At 38.6% G+C, this 17,255-nt stretch overlaps 1 protein-coding gene across 1 annotated transcript in view; it reads right to left on the bottom strand.

The window, feature by feature from the left end:
• Positions 1-17,255, bottom strand: part of CRYBG1 (crystallin beta-gamma domain containing 1) — a 209,465-nt gene that overhangs the window by 190,863 nt on the left and 1,347 nt on the right. The window lies entirely within an intron of this gene.

Raw genomic sequence — 17,255 nt, 5'->3', positions numbered from 1 at the left:
CCATACCTGGCCAGCATCATTTTATTCCATTAATTTTAAGTTTTAAAAAAAGGGAAGAAGAAGAACAACAGGAGGAGGAGGAAGAAAAGACATTGCAATAAACCAGTAAAGCTACAAAACACATTTTTCTCTTTCTATCTACTGTGGTGAAATACTTGTAGAGCTACAGTGGAAGAGGCATTAGCTAAAATTCTGAAGATACAGTTGCGACTCTCATTAAACAATTTCATTCCTCAATTGTTTAATCTGTGAAATGGAGACAACCAAACCTAACTACCTCTGGAAATTATCTGAGAAGCCCATATGTGCTTCCTCTGAAATACGTAGTGTCTGTAAGAGAGGGCAACCTGGTAGCAGCAGCTAAAGAAGAAATATGGGTATGTGTGTCTAGGCACAGCAATCCCCACAGGCACTTGGGTGGTGCAAAACCGAGGTGAGTGGGGAACAGTGCCGAGGACCAAGCCCTGCGGAGTGGCAGTGATGGGATCTATAGGCCCCACACTTCCACCTTGCCACTTTGCACAGGGAAATGAATGGGAATGCCCCGTACCAGCTTCAGAACAGAATTTTGGAGATGTTTCAGAAATAAGTTGAGAAGCTGGAGAGGAATAGCTAGAGAGAAGATTAGAATGGACATAAGGTAGGGGAAAGTGAGTCCTGCCCTCTCTCTACTCACCTCTGGGAAGACCACAGGAAGAGGGAAAAGAATGCTCAAGGCTTCCAGAAAAGAAGTGGTGAGAGCTGTGTGAGGGATGACCAGGGGGTGACAGGGCTCCCCTAAGCCTGAGGCCTCCCACTCCTCACCATGCTCTCATACATGGCTTCAAGGGAGCCACTCAACAGGCTGGTTAGGGAGCAGGGAGATTGGTATCATCCCCATTTTATGGAAAAATACCCTGAAGAACAAAGAATTTAGGTGATTTGCTTAAAAGTCACCTAATTTGTAACTGAGAAATCTAAAATTAAAACCCAAGTCCTGTCATTTCTATACAAATAAATTTTTGTTTTTGTCTTTTCTGCCATCAATGGTCATTGGTAAATGACGGAAATTTTGTATACTGAATTTTAAGTAAATTATACTTATTTATACCTGTGATAGGATACACTAAGAGTAATTCACATTTCTAAGAGCATGAAATATAATGTGAATATCTGATCAACAAAGACATATTTAAAAATAGGTTAAAAATAGACAAAATTTATTTAAATCTTGGACAGACTGCAAATGAAAATATATATGTATATATATGTATATATATGTGTATATATGTGTATATATGTGTATACGTATATACGTATATGTATATATGTGTATACGTATATACGTATATGTATATATGTGTATATATGTACATATGTATATATGTACATATGTATATATGTACATATGTATATATGTACATATGTATATATGTACATATGTATATATGTACATATGTATATATGTACATATGTATATATGTATATATGTACATATGTATATATGTATATATGTGTATATGTATATATGTATATATGTACATATGTGTATATACGTATATATGTGTATATATGTATATATGTGTATATATGTATATATATGTGTATATATATATATATAAAAAACCACTAGGACTTATGAGTTACACAGTGAGTCATGGAATAAGCCTTAATATTCTCTCAGTCAGAGATTCTGTCAGTGATAACCTGGTAATCACAGAAAACACTGACATTCTTCCGTTACATTTATTGGATTTAAAAGGCCTGTGAAGTATTAACAGTCCCTAGTAAGTCTGATGACCGCTTTGGCATTTGTTTTTACAAGTCATGACTCAGATCTAGAGCTGAAGCAAAATGGAATGAAGTTAACTTTTTGCTACATGCTTTGTGTCTCCTTTAAGGAAGAAAAGGGTTATTGTTCATAAAGGGAGCATGCCAAAAACATGGTATCCATTCAGCTCACAAAACCCTGAGAGTGCTTTCTACAAGGGAGCAACACAACAATGAAGAAGGACTATCCAAGTGGAGTTAGAGGACTGTATGTATGGATAGGCAAACTGCCCAGAAACCAGGAGGAAAAGCAGAAGGGAAGTAGTCATGAAAGCCCAGGTTGAAAAGGGAAATGAAACAATTGAACTAATACTATCCAAATAAGACAAGAGAACTGGAAACATTTGGCAGGGAAGGTATCCTGCTTGCCTTTTAAGCGCAGGTGTTCAATACAGTGCTTGCAAGAATTGATTGCTCCTTTTTCTCTGTTCCAGAAACAATTTGCTTCTATTTCTGTAAGTGTCATTTAATTTAGTCTATGCCATTTTTCAGTAACACCAGCTCATACCTGAACTAATTTAACTCCCTTACCTAATCCTGAACTGTCTTTTATCCTTCTGCAGTACAAAGCCCTAAACCTAAAATATAAGGAGCGTACCACTTGGATTCAGATGTCAGCCAGGTTCTCAGCAAAGAACCGATGGTACACACAAAGAGATAATTGAGAAATGTTTAAATAACTGACTAGTTACAAGATGTGGACAGGTAAGGGAAAACCACTAAGGAATGGTAAGCAGACCAGGGCTCCCAATAGCAGGAAGCCACTACTACCCCTAAGCATAAAGGCAAGGGGAAGGAGTGAGTACTGGAACTGGCAAGATCTGAGCTATGGAAGAGGTCGACCCATCAGAAGCTGTGGCCTTCTGCAAAGTAACAAAACCATTACCTAACTCCAGCCTGACCTCCCACTCCTGCCCTCTCCTCCAAAGCTTCCCATTGGCAGAACGTAACTGTTATAGAAGCCAGAGGACAAAGAGCTAGGTTCATGTAGCCGTTAAATACAGCCTCTGAGCACATAGGAGGGTGGAGAGTGGGTCTGGAAAAACAAAGAGAATATCCACAGACTGAGGTTCAAGATGTGGATAAAGGTTTTACACAGAGGGAAATGACTAAGGAAATTATTTTACATGTTTTAATGAAGTAGGGAGAGGCTTATGATAAAATGTGAAATGAAAAACAAAACAAGATACAAAAGCCATCTAAATTACTCCCTCTATAATTTCATCTTTACTGCTAAGCTATACGAAAATATGTACCAAAAAGGAAGACAATGTTAACAGTGTTATCCATAAATAGTGAGATCGTGAATTATTATAACTATAGCAGTCCTCCCTTATGCATGGTCACTCAGTCAACCATGGTCCAAAAATGTTAGATACAATAAGATATTTTGACAGACAGAGATAGAAATACCATATTCATGTAATTTTTATTATAGTATATTGTTATAATTGTTCTATCTTATTATTTACTGTTGTTCATCTCTTACTGTGCCTAATTCATAAATTTAGCTTTATCATAGGTACACGTATATAGGAAAAAACATAGTATATAGAGGGTTCAGTGCTATCAGCAATTTCAGAAATTCACAGGGGATCTTGGTATGTACACCCCCAGTGGTGAACGGGAACTACTCAATATGGTGAAGCCTCCAAAACAGCTAAGCCAAGTGTATCAAAAAATAGATGTATCAAAAAATAAAACTGGAGTCTCAAACCATAAAAGAACAGTTACTTGAGATGTTCACCCATCTGACCATTTCCACAGAACTGGACAGGACATTTAACAAGTGATGCTAACCAATTGAGCCTCTTTAAGGAAGATAAAGTGGTACTTTTGGGCCTGGAATCCAACTCACGAGATGAACACAAGAATAAATGGGGCATATTTCTCATCACCTTCCACAGTTCACATCATACTTTTTCTCCCACCTCCACCCTAACCCCCGCCAATGCTCTCTTTTATTTATTTATTTATTTACTTACTTACTTACTTAAAGACAGGGCCTCACTCTGTCTCCCAGGCTGGAGGGCAGTGGCTTAATCACAGCTCACTGCAGCTTTGAACCCTGGGCTCAAGCAATCCTCCTGTCTCAGCCTTTTGAGTAGTTGGGACTACAGGCACATGCCACCACACCTGGCTAATTTCAAAATTTTTTTTATGGAGACAGGGTCTCACTATGATGTCCAGGCTGGTCTCAAATTTTGCCTCAAGTGATCCTCCCGCCTCAGCTTCCCCAAGGTGTTGCGATTATAGGCATGAGCCACCATGCCTGGCCATAATGCTCTTTAAACAAGGTATATACAGAGGTCTGCATCATTACCTTTAGAAACTTTAATCATCAAAAAGGTTATGCCTCCCCCACCTCAATATGTCATTCAAAATAAAAACAATTCTAAACCCTACAACAAAATTTAATATCTGAAAATAACACAGAACTTTCAGACATATTTTGGCTTTTCCCTTTCTCTCATTCCTGCTTTGCTGATGTTGTAAGTACATGTTTAATTTACTAAGTAGGTAATCTAGCACTGAGTACATATATCAGTAAAGAACTTAGTGCTAGAATGTATGTAGTGTATATATGTATGAATGTGTCTGTCTATATATACAAACATATATCAATATGTATATCTTCAGATTATAGATATAAATAGAACCATCCATTTAGAGAATTTATATACACTAACATCATCAAGTGTTCTCTGGAATTCCTTTAGCAGTAACAATTACACTCAAGAATTATAAATTCCTCATCCTCTGTGGGGATTAAGTTCTTTCATCTCTCAGCCTCTGTCTTGAGCGTATTTGTTTGTTTTTAGCGAGACGTCTTGCTCTGTTGCCCAGGCTGGAGTGCAGTGGCATGATCATAGCTCACTGCAGCCTTGAACTTTTGGCCTCAAGCAACCCTCCCATCTCAGCCTCCCAAGTAGCTGGGACTACAGGTGCATGCCACCCTGCCCAGTTATTTTTTATTTTTTTATTTTGTAGAGACATAGTCTTCCTATGTTGGTCAGACTGGTCTCGAACTCCTGGCTTCAAGCAATCCTCCCACCTTAGCCTCCTATTGTGCTGGGATTACAGGCGTGAGCCACCATGCCAGGCTGTCTTATGCATATTTGAATATTTTCTCTTTTTTATTATAGCGGTAAGTGTAGCAAGTTTTTATCATTTTAATGGTGAATATTACAGCTTCTCTAGAAGATAGGGGAGTGAGACTCAATTTGCCAACCACAGAACTTGAACTGGTTTGCCAGCCCACACTCCAGGGCCTCACATACAGCAGGTGTCTATAAATGTTTGTTTAATAAATGAATTATACTAGTGCAGTTTCACTATCACGGTTACTTACCTTTCTGAGTGTGACAAACACAGTCACTGAAAACCATACATCAAGACCACTTTGGAGAGAAGTAGTAACATCTGCTCAGTTACAGTCACACATAAAAGAAGCAAACTAACCTTCTGCTTCAATTACTATTATCACTGGGTAATGGTTTTTAAAATTAGAGAAAGTCTATAATAAAAGAGCGTGGTTTAAGACAAAGTAGCAAATTTCCAGTTGTATTTTGGAAAATGAACAGTATTAATGACTATAATCATTTAGGCTTTAAGCCAACAACATGTAATCTAAATACCAGAGCATATAAATTTCCAGTCTGGTAAAATGGAAACAGAAAGTTACTCTTTTCTGTGACCTACTGACATAGAAGTTAGCTCTGTGTATATAATAATACTCATAGAAACTAACGAACATTCTTAAACATAATTTTAAAACTCACATACATAAAAATCAAAATAAAACTCAGTTTTGAGAGAAATGGGCACTAAAGACAAAGATTATTTACAAGGTTTTCATAATCCTTTTGCATCAAACTTTCTAGATCTACATCTTTCACACCAACAGTATCGCCTACAAATTTGAAGTTTGGGTCACCAGCATTTTCTTTCCTCTTTTGGGGCTGTGACCTTTATGCAGAGGGAAAAATCCTCAACATTTGTCAGCTTAGATTCCTTTACATACTCAGTGAATCATCCCAGTAGCAGGTACTAAGACTTTGTGGCTAGATTGGAAATCAGGTGCAACAGGTTTAGTTAACACTTGAGGAACTGAGTCACAGATTCTTCTTAGAATCATTTCAAGTCAGGGGTTCCCAGGAAAACAAGAATGCCCCATTAACTTTATAAGGCATACGAATTCTTTGTTCCTGGATACCCTTCTGTACAATGGGACCAAGTAGGGTGCATGTAATCAAAAAGAGGAAACGCTTCCCTGCTCAGGGAGATAGCTCTGAGAGTAAATTGGTACCTACATTTCTACGGGAAGCTTTATTCATTAGCTAGTTACCTCCCCTGTACACACACACACACCCTCTACCAACTACTCATTCAATTAGCTTTAGTTTTTTCACGGTGTGGTGAAAATATTTTGAGGTTTAGAGCCAGAAAGAAGTATTTCAAATACTGCTCTGTCATTTATTAGCTAAAATACTTCTTTCAGGTTCTGTCTTCTCAGTTATAAATATGAAGGTAGAAATACCTATTTGGCACAGCTACTAAGAAGATTGAATGAGATACACTGATATGAAAGCAACTGTCACATAATAAGGAATTGTTCATGTCCCTTGTCTTATATACAATTGACAAAATTCCTTATGTTTATTTAGTTTACAGGAGAGATTGAGAATTATCTGGCCAAAAAGAATCCTTTCCCTTAATTCCCGCATGCCACACCCATCTTTCTCAGTGAACATGCTCGAACCCAACTGTTGTTATTAGGTTGGTGCAAAAGTAATTGCAGTTTTTGCCATTAAAAGTAATGACAAAAGGCTGGGCGTGGTGGCTCACGCCTGTAATCCCAGCATTTTGGGAGACCAAGGTCGGCAGATCACCTGAGGTCAGGAGTTTGAGAGCAGCCTGGCCAACATGGCCAAATCCGGTCTCTACTAAAAATACAAAAATTAGCCGGGTGTGATGGCACGTGCCTGTAGTCCCACCTACTCAGGAGGCTGAGGTGGGAGGATCACCTGAGCCCAGGGAGTCAAGGCTACAGTGAGTTGAGATTGTGCCACTGCACTCCAGCCTGAGCAGCTGGAGACCCTATCTAAAAAAAAAAAGTAATGACAAAAACAAAGTAATGACAAAAACCTCAATTACTTTTGCACCAACTTATACTTTTGTTCTTTGTTGATCAGTTATGGAGTGGCATTAAGATATAAAATGGTGCTCCTCTTTGTTTAACTTCTGCTGGCTTTGTAAATTAGTGGAATTGTAGCCAATGTATGCTTATACACAGAAAGGCAACCAGAAATCCTGCAGTGAGAAAGCAGATGCATAAATTCCTGAGGAGCGTCTCTGTAGGAAGAAACTACATGATGATGGAGACATCGCCTCTCTACATAGTCAACAGTTATCAGCTATTGTGACTGGTTGTTTCCTTATGGGCATACAAAAAAGCTTTTAATAAAAGTGAAACAACAGGAAAGGATACAATTAAGTGCTAGCAATGCACCTAGCTACTGAGACTTCTAGGCCAAAGTACTTGAAACCTTTTACAGGGCAAGATTATGACAATCACAAAATGCAAATTAGTAAAGTTCAAAACTTCTGAGCAAATGCAGACATTCAGTCCTACTTTGCTTTTATCTTGAAAGAAATCCAAAATCTAGTTTTAGACAAGCTTGTTTAAACATGTATACTGATACACAGGAATACAAGTGCTCTTGTTTCAAACCCTAAGTATGTTCCAATGAAGGACTCCTGATTGATAATTGAGTCCACTCCAGACAAAATTGTTTTGGATAGCCAATACAAAAGAGAATAGTTCTGTAATCCCACCCTTGCAGTAACTACATTTTCTTGTTTTGCTGATAATAACAACCACTTAGTTCATGGGAGCTAAATGGTGGGGAAGGAAGCCAACAGTGGGGAAAGAAGCAAGGCAATAGAGCCAAGAGTGGCTGGCAAGGCCTGGGTGAGCCTCCTCTGCCCAGGCTTGAAAAGGACCAGTTCTTAGGTTTGTAATAACATGCATCATAAAGGAGACATTGAATTTCAGTGTGAATGTCAACAGTTGCTTCAACTATCATACCTTTTCCTAATAGCAGATGCAAAAAGTCAAGCTGCTAGATGACGAGTTGGTGGGTGCAGCGCACCAGCATGGCACATGTATACATATGTAACTTACCTGCACTTTGCGCACATGTACCATAGAACCTAAAGTATAATAATAATAATAATAAGAAGAAGAAGAAGAAGAAGAAGAAGAAAAAAATATTTTAAAAAAAAAGAAATAAAAGACAATCTGCAGAATAAGATACCAGATATGCAGTAATCAACCTGCACTGAAGTTGAAAACTAAAGGCTTCTGTACTTACAAAAAAAAAAAAAAAAGAAATATTTATGAATCCATCAGCATTATGAAAACATTTAAGTGACAAATTATGAATACATTATATTATGTGTCACAGCACCAGCATTACTTCAAGTCTTGTAAAGGGAGTTCTTGCATAGGTACGATATCATACTGATAGGCTCTATCACTTTAAGTGACATTTTGTTGTTATAAAATATGGCTTGTGCAAGCTTTTTTAAAAATCATGAATTGAGTTATTTTTATTTTTGCTAGCTTTTTTTAGGTAGTAGGTAAGGTACTAATTATAATAGAAACCCAGAAATTATCCAGGATGTCAATAACCAGACTATAGGTGCCGGCTGAATAACTAGTAACTCAATCTAGGGATCAGACAGTCTCATCATTGTTAGTTTATGAAACTAGGGGAAGATTTTCAGGGGAATAGTCATCAGGAAGTCAGATGAGTCAGTTGGGCTCCTGTCAAAGGTGGGTACAGGCCAGGACTGGAGGTATAGTATGCAATGCAAGAGAACCCAAAAGAACAGTTAAGAAAAAATCAGAAAATCTGAGTTTTAGTCCTGCTTCCTCCACCAGCATTACCTTCCATGAACTTCAGTTTCTTTATCCTCAGAATGAGGGTATGGGCTTATTTCACAGAACCCTTATAAGCCCCAAATAGGATAAAGTATCAGCAACGGTTTACAATCCTTGAAGTGTAAGGTCAATGTAAGGTGGAACCTGTATTCATTGCCAGGGAATCCTCAAGAATAAGTCAGGAGGTAAAACCAATGGATTCAAGCAGCAGGGCTTCTAGAGGCCTAAAGTTAGAGCAGCCAGGAGCAGCTTTCTGCAGCAACTGGTAAAGCAACTACTTGAGAAATTCTGCCATCCCTCTTTAGCATGGGCAGCAACTAGAGGGCCCCCCATCTACCACTTACCTCTGACCTTGCATTCTCCTGCCTGTGCCAGGGCAGAAGAAGGGGTATGAAGTAGGCCCACCTCTTGGTAATGCTTTTTTCTGACACAGCTTGGGCAGAAGCCCCAAACTCAGAATCTACACATGATACTTTCATTTATAATATATACTTTTAAATTTCTGTTTTAAAATCTTTTTTGTCTAAGATTTTAATGAACTGATATTTCTATTAATTAACATATTTTTCTTTCCACTACTTAACATAGAAATTGTCTAGTACCAAAACTTAATTTATCATATATATTTTAATTTCTACTTGTGAGATCTAGAGGCTAAATGAACTCATATAAGAATATAAAGAAAGCAATATTAACCACAGTGATTAACTTGCAGTGATTAACCACAAGGACGCAAGATCACCGGTTGGGGAATCCCAGCCTCACTCTTAATGAGCTCTGTGACTTTGACCAAATAATCATACCCCTCTGTGCCTGGTTTTTCCTCCATATGGGACTAATAATAGTGCCTACCTCTAAGGAAAGTTATGAATTAACTGTAGTGGGTTAATATTTGTAAAGCACTTAGAACAGTATCTAATACATAGTGCATATTGAATAAACTGCATCTCTCAATCAAATATTGATGGAAAACAATGTTTTAACAGACTTGGTCTGAAGTTATTATAAAGCACATGCTTCCTCTATTTTCTTATCTTGTATGCAGCACATATTATTTTGACCCTTGATCCTAATCATAAGATTAAAAAATGAATCCAAAGACTATCATGAGCTTATGCTACTACTTATAAACGAATTTGAAAAAAATTAAGAGGTGTACTGTTCATGGTGACTTTATGTAACTGTTGGCCAAATCTCTTATTTGAGCTGTCGATATTACCTTTGGAATAACCCTGAATTCTAATGACTGAGACTCAGTTAGGGTTGTTAGCTTGAAATGGCACAAACAATAAACACAACCAGCAGCCAACTTTCTTCCCCACAGTATCTTTTGCCAAGCTTAACACCAACCTACTTTTACTCATTTAATTGCCATTTATGAGAAGGTAACAAACAAAAGGTACTTGTTAATTGTGTTTCTTTTTGTGTGTGTTAGCTACGGATGCAACCTTTACTTTTCTATAACATGCCAGTGAGAGAGGTCGGGGACACTGCAAATGGATTCTGATTCTCTGCCCCATTTGTATGTCCTTGGGCCTCCTGGTACTTTGTCAAAATGTATGCTTTCATGAGATATTTATGAATCCATCAGTATTCTGAACACATTTAAATGACAAATCATGAATAAAATATATTATGTGTCACATTACTAGCATTACTTCAAGCTCCGTAAAGGGAGTTCTTGCATAGGTAACAATATATTGATAGGCTCCATCATTTTAAGTGACATTTTGTTGTTATAAATATGGTTCCTTCAAGCTTTAAATTTTTTTTGAAAACATGAATTAAGTTATGGTTATTTATTTTTTTAAAGTAGTTGGTGAGGTACTAATTATGGCAGAAACTCTTAAACTATTCAGTAACCACACTATAGTATATACTGTATACTGGCTGAATAATTAGCAACTCAATCTAGGTCTCTGTTATGAGGGGTCATTGCTTCTCTTCCACTGAACAGAAGAATCCAGAAGATGCACAGTGCTGTAAAGGCAGCACTAAGCAAGGGCTAACTCTCTAGAGGGAAGACTTCTCATATATTTGAATCTGTTCAGGTATGTTGATGAGGCATTTGGGTTAGCCCAATGCAGCTATGTTTTAAGAGAACTGTAAATGAGCTAATGAGACTCATAAGCAATTTGCTGGTCATTCTTGCCAAGCTCCTCACAAGCACTCACATACATGACTAGACATGTATGACTGTCTAGTCATACATCCTGTATCTCGAAAACTCACTTTGGGACAAGTTTTTCAAGGTAGACAGAAGAACACACCATTCAAGCTTCAAATGATCTTCTCATGTTGACCAGACACAGATTTTCATACATAAATCACTTTTCTTCTGCATGGACATTCCTGAAACATAACTGACCCCTTAGCTGAACTCAAACTTTAAGACAGATGTGTGTGTGTGTGTGTGTGTGTGTGTGTCTTTTTTAAGAGATGGGATCTCCCTATGTTGACCAGGTTGCTCTCAAACTCCTGGCCTCAAGTAAGTGATCCACCTGCCTCCACCTCTCAAAGTGCTGGGATTACAGGTGTGAGCCACCATGCCTGGCTCAGATATGTATTTTTAATGTTCATAGTAAGATATGTATTTTGAATGACTATTAGGAATTAGAAACTATTTCAATATCTAATATGTTTACTACCTTGTTTTAATTGTGGACAAATACTACAGCAGCAACTCACTATCTCAGCTTACAAAAAAGATGTACTCATTTATTATTACGATTATTTTAGAGACAAGGTCTCACTCTGTCACCCAGGCTAGAGTGCAGTAGCATGATCACAACTTACTGCAGCCTCCAACTCCTGGGCTCAAACGATCCTCCCACTTCAGCCTCCCCAGTAGCTGAGACCACAGGTATGTGCCATCACACCTGGCTAATTTTTTTTTTTTTTTTTTTTTGGATAAGCAGGGTCTGAATTTGTTGCCTAGGCTGTCTTGAACTCCTAGGCTCAAGTAATCCTCCTGTCTCAGCATCCCAAAGTGCTGGGATTACAGGCAGGAGCCACCATGCTGACCTACAAATAAGATTTATAATCAAAAGCCATACATTCTGGCAAAACTATTAATGAGAAAGGGAGTAGATATGTATTTGAATTTTTTTTTTTTTTTTTTTTTTTTTTTTAGAGGGAGTCTGGCTCTGTTGCCAGGCTGGAGTACAGTGGCGCAATCTTGGCTCACTGCAACCTCCGACTCCCTGGTTCAAGTGACTCTACTGCCTCAACCTCCCAAGTAGCTGGGATTACAGGCGTGTGCCACCACGCCCAGCTAATTTTTGTATTTTTAGTAGAGACGGGGTTTCACCATGTTGGCCAGGATGGTCTCGATCTCCTGACCTTGTGATCCACCCACTTTGGCCTCCCAAAGTGCTGGGATTACAGGTATGAGCCACCGTACCTGGCCCGATATTTTTTTAAAAAAGAGCTAAAGAAGAAAAAAAGAAGTGAACTCAAGTTTCAAAGGTCTTACTAAAGGTCCCCAAAAGGGTTTATGTCACTGCCACTTGATTATGGAGAGTAGATTATGATGGAAAGTGTGGAAATAGAGGGTGGATCAAGTAATTCAATGACAGAGGTAAGTGGCAAATGATTATCCTATGCTAAACTCAGACTCCAAAATCCCTTTGGGAAAAACTCCTGTAATGTCAAGTATAAAGTTTAGCCTTGGCTTCCTCAGTGAGATATATTAAGACTTTTAAGGCACTGAGAGTGCATGAAGGGTCTCCCTTTTAGAGACCAACATGAACATCCAAATACTCAAAGGTACTTCAAAGCTTAACAGACCTGGTTACGATTTCTGGGCTTCTGAAGTTTTTACTCCACTCACAAAGTAACAATGTATGTATTAATACTACTACCATTACCATAAAGACAACAATAATTACAACGATCACTGCCACTATTGCCCCTGCTACTGACCACCACCTTTCCTCTATCCAGCACTTGCTTTGAGCCAAGCCCTGTGCTGGGTGCTTTGCATAGATAACATCCAATCCTCCTACAGCTCCATAAGAGAAGTGTAATTGCCTCCATTTTACAGGTGAAGAAACTGAGACTTAAAGAGTTTAAAAATCTATCCCAACGGCAGAGGCAGATTTGAAACTAAGTCTGCCCGACACCAAAGTCTACTATCCTTTGACTGTGGCATGCTTTCAGAGGTACTATTTACTGAGTTTCTGTTATCTGCCAGGCACTAGGCTAGTCATTTTTTAAAAAAATATATTTATAACTCTCAAAAACAATGTTAAGAGGTAGGTCACAGATCATACAACAGAAGTTATCGGGGTAAACTAACTTCCCAAGAAGCTCACAGCTAGTGGCAGACTTACTTTTAGATTCCTGGTTTATCACTGGTGAAATAAAATAAACCTAAAAATTAAAACTCTTTCCTTTAGTGTAAGGAAAATAAGAGGGAAAACTCAGCACTAACCAGTTTAAATCTAACATTACATAAAACAAAAATAGACTTACCTGGCTATGTTCTTTATGCCAGAAAATAATTAAACCTGTTTAGAGTTCTAAGCACCAAACCAGCCACAAAAGACTGGAAACTAGAATCAATTTTAAGTTATGAAGACTAACACTCTACAGTTCCAGAATGCTTTCAAATAACATTTTAAATGATTGTTCTTTTTCTGAAGAAAAAAGAAAAACCCTCCAAACAACAATAGTTTATCCTTACAACATTCTAGTGATATAAACAGGGAGTTAGTTGTTTTCTCTTTAGAGAAGGGAAAGGTCCACTGAGTACAGAAAAACTAAGAGATTGTCTATAGTTCTGAAACTTGAGCCTGCTGGCCTTCACTCAGAGGTAGATCTCTGCCTGCCCAATGAGGATGCTCTGCCCTTGACACGGCTACACTTTTCCTCCAACTGAAACAAGGCGAGCTGATTTTCACAGGATTATGAGGCCCATCCACTGCTTAAATTTAGCTCTCCTGCAGGGAGCATTAATGCTTGCTTCGAGATGTGGGGTTCAATTCAGCTCAACGGTGATAATTTTTAATTCACTGCTTTTTTTTAAAAAAAAAATAGGTTCTTAAACAAAGAACTCAATGGAAATAATTCACTGCTTTTGACCTTTAGCTAAGGACCCACTTCTAATCAAAATAACAAAAAGTATGGCCACATGTAGTGGCTCACACCTGTAATCCTAGCACTTGGGAGGCCAAGGTGGGAGGACTGCTTGAGCCTAGGAGTTTGAGGCCACCCTGGGCAACATAGTGAGACCCTGTCTCTATTTATGTTTTTTTTTGGTTTTGTTTTGTTTTTTTGAGACAGAGTCTCGCTCTGTCACCCAGTCTGAAATGCAATGGCGCGATCTTGGCTCACTGCAAACTCTGCCTCCCAGGTTCAAGTGATTTTCCTGCCTCAGCCTCCCAAGTAGCTGTGATTACAGGTGTCCGCCACCGCACCTGGCTAATTTTTTGTATTTTTAGTAGAGACAGGTTTCACCATGTTGGCCAGGCTGGTCTCGAACTCCTGACCTCAGATGATCCACCCGCCTCCACCTCCTAAAGTGCTGGGATTACAGGTGTGGGCCACCACACCCGGCCTCTTTAAGTTTTAATTTTTTAAATATTTTTAATATTTAAAAAAACCAAAATAACACAAAGTGGCTTGAATAGATAAAAAAAAAGAAAGTACCACTTTCATTATATAGCAGAAAAACACACAAAATTCCTACTCAAAAGGAGGCATAAGCAAGATACTTACTAGTATCTAGTATCTAGAAAAAGAGAAACAACTCCCATTGGTTGAGCACATACTATGTGCCAACCACTGTTCTGAGCACTTGAAATGCATTAACTTGTTTATTTTTATAACAACTCTTATGATTCCCATTTTGTGAATGAGAAAATTGTGGCACAAAAATGTTAATAACTTTCCTAGGATGATAGGATTCGGTGTCATGGTAAGTATTAACAGAAGAACAAGAATTTAAATCCAAGTAGAGAATCCACATTCTGAACACATTATTCACAAGACAGAGTATAATTTAAAATGTGGTAAATGACAGTGCCACTAGTGGCTGCTAAGTGGCCTGACCACAGCTCGCCATGCTCATTCCTCCATACCACTAGACCCTCTAATGGCAAAAGAATTATGGACTAGACAGGGGATGGGGCTGACTCAGGAGGGCAGCAACTCTGTCTTTGTGAAAAATAACATCATATGACCATGTTTACCAAAACCAAGCTGAAAAAAAAACTTTAAGAGTAAATTTTGGAAAGAGAAGTAGCCATGTTCAAATTATTTTACATAAAGAAATAATTGATTAGAATGTCTATACCAAAAGCCACAAATATTTGCAGAATACAAAAATCTGACTTTAATAAATTTTAAATCATCTTTGGACTGGCAAGCTTTTCTTTTTTTTTCTTTCTTTCTTTCTTTTTTTTTTTTTTTGAGATGGAGTTTCACTCTTGTTACCCAAGCTGGAGTGCAATGGCGTGATCTCGGCTCACCACAAACTTCATCTCCTGGGTTCAAGGGATTCTCATGCCTCAGCCTCCTGAGTAGCTGGGATTACAGGCATGAGCCACCACGCTCAGCTAATTTTTTTGTATTTTTAGTAAAGATGAGGTTTCACTATGTTGGCCAAGCTGGTCTCAAACTCCTGACCTCAGGTGATCCGCCTGCCTTGGCCTCCCAAAGTACTGGGATTAGAGGCGTGAGTCACCGCACCTGGCTGGACTGGTAAACTTTTCTAGGAAAAGAAGATCTTCCTAGAGTTGGTTTTTCCCCTATCCAAACCTATTTTTTCCATTTCTTCCATTAGACCTTCCCTTTGATGATGATGATGATGACGACGAGGATGCTTTTGCATTTACTGAGTTTCTACTTTGTGCTCAGAAACGTGTTAAGGTTTTTGCACTTAATAACATAAACTTTCATTTAATATTCATCACAGCCCTACAGAGTCAGCATCCTATTGTCTCCATATTACAGATGAGGAAATTGAGATTTTAAGAGGTGAAATAACTTGCCCAAGGTCACAAAGCTAGTAGATAAATTCACTTTTTTCTGACCTAAACACCCATAATATTAATCAAACAAGCAAATATGGGTGGCGACCTGACTGTCCCCTCCTTATTTAGAGACAAAAACCACAGTGAGTGCTGCACATTCCAGCCAAATTCCATCACTTCCAAGTCCTGGACAGAAATGAACGGATATAGTCAGGAGGCTCGAGAGAGCCACACTGGGCAAAGACTGACTAGAAATCTAAGGGTGCTTTTGCCACTGTCTAAACCAGAAAGAAGTACACTCTCTTAGAAGTAAATGAAATATTTATAAAGATGATCTAACTAGAAAAACATCCCGAAGACAGACTAGTATGTTTAGTTTTTCAGAACATTTATTAATACAAAGTTCATCAGGGTTCTGAAGGAAAAAATGAAGTGTTTCAAGACTGCACTAAAATACAAAAAACTCAAGGAGAGAAGCAAATCTCCTATTTTAAATTTTAGACCAAAATGTATTTACATTTGAAAAAATTACCTATAGTTGTGTATTATTATGTTTTGACAGACAGTAAATGATGAGACTAGATCTTAAAAGGAAAACTACGATGGAAATGTTTAAAATATTTAGAGGTAATGGAAAAGAACTTCAAAGTTGGGTATATTAAGTAGTGTATTTTGTTAGAAAGTATACTCTATAAATAGGCACAGTAAATGTTTGAATAGGTAATATATTTCTACTACAACTGATTACCAATGTGGATGATAAAATACGAGAGAAAAATAAAATGACTTCTTTCTTAGCTTTCCTACCCTTACCCCCTCACAGCTAGACCTCCCCGCTCCAACCACTTGCGCTTCTCAGGAAGTGCCACACTCTTCTAAGTGCTGGTGATGTGCACAGTGCAGCCCCTGCCTGGAACTCGCTGCTTCTCCCTGCTTCTGCCTAAGCCACTTCGCCTATCCTCCTCCAGGAAGCCTCCCTGATCCCCTCCTCTGTGCTGGCATCTATCATTGCACTTTTTGGTATCCACAAGAGACTAAGAATTCTTTGATGACAGAATTATTACTGTCTCTCGTTGTTTTTTATATCGCAGTACATGGCACTTAGCTAAGGTACTCAATACAATAAGTGAATGAAAATAGATTGTAAAATTGACTTTTTTTAGAAATAAAAGGAGAGGCCGGGCGCGGTGGCTCATGCCTGTAATCCCAGCACTTCGGGAGGCCGAGGCGGGCGGATCACGAGGTCAGGAGATCGAGACCATCCTGGCTAACACGGTGAAACCCCGTTTCTACTAAAAATACAAAAAATTAGCCGGGCGTGGTGGCAGGCACCTGTAGTTCCAGCTACTCAGGAGGCTGAGGCAGGATAATTGCGTGAAGCCGGGAGGTGGAGCTGGCAGTGAGCCGGGATTGGGCCAGTGCACTCTCCAGCCTGGGCGACAGAGCAAGACTCCGTCTCAAAAAAAAAAGAAAGAAAGAAAAGGAAAACTATGTCTAAAATGAAAATCTTGCACAATTTT

The sequence above is a fragment of the Pongo abelii genome, chromosome 5 (genome assembly GCF_028885655.2).
Source record: "Pongo abelii isolate AG06213 chromosome 5, NHGRI_mPonAbe1-v2.0_pri, whole genome shotgun sequence".
NCBI classification, from domain to species: domain Eukaryota; kingdom Metazoa; phylum Chordata; class Mammalia; order Primates; family Hominidae; genus Pongo; species Pongo abelii.
This window is presented reverse-complemented; position numbering and strand designations above follow the sequence as displayed.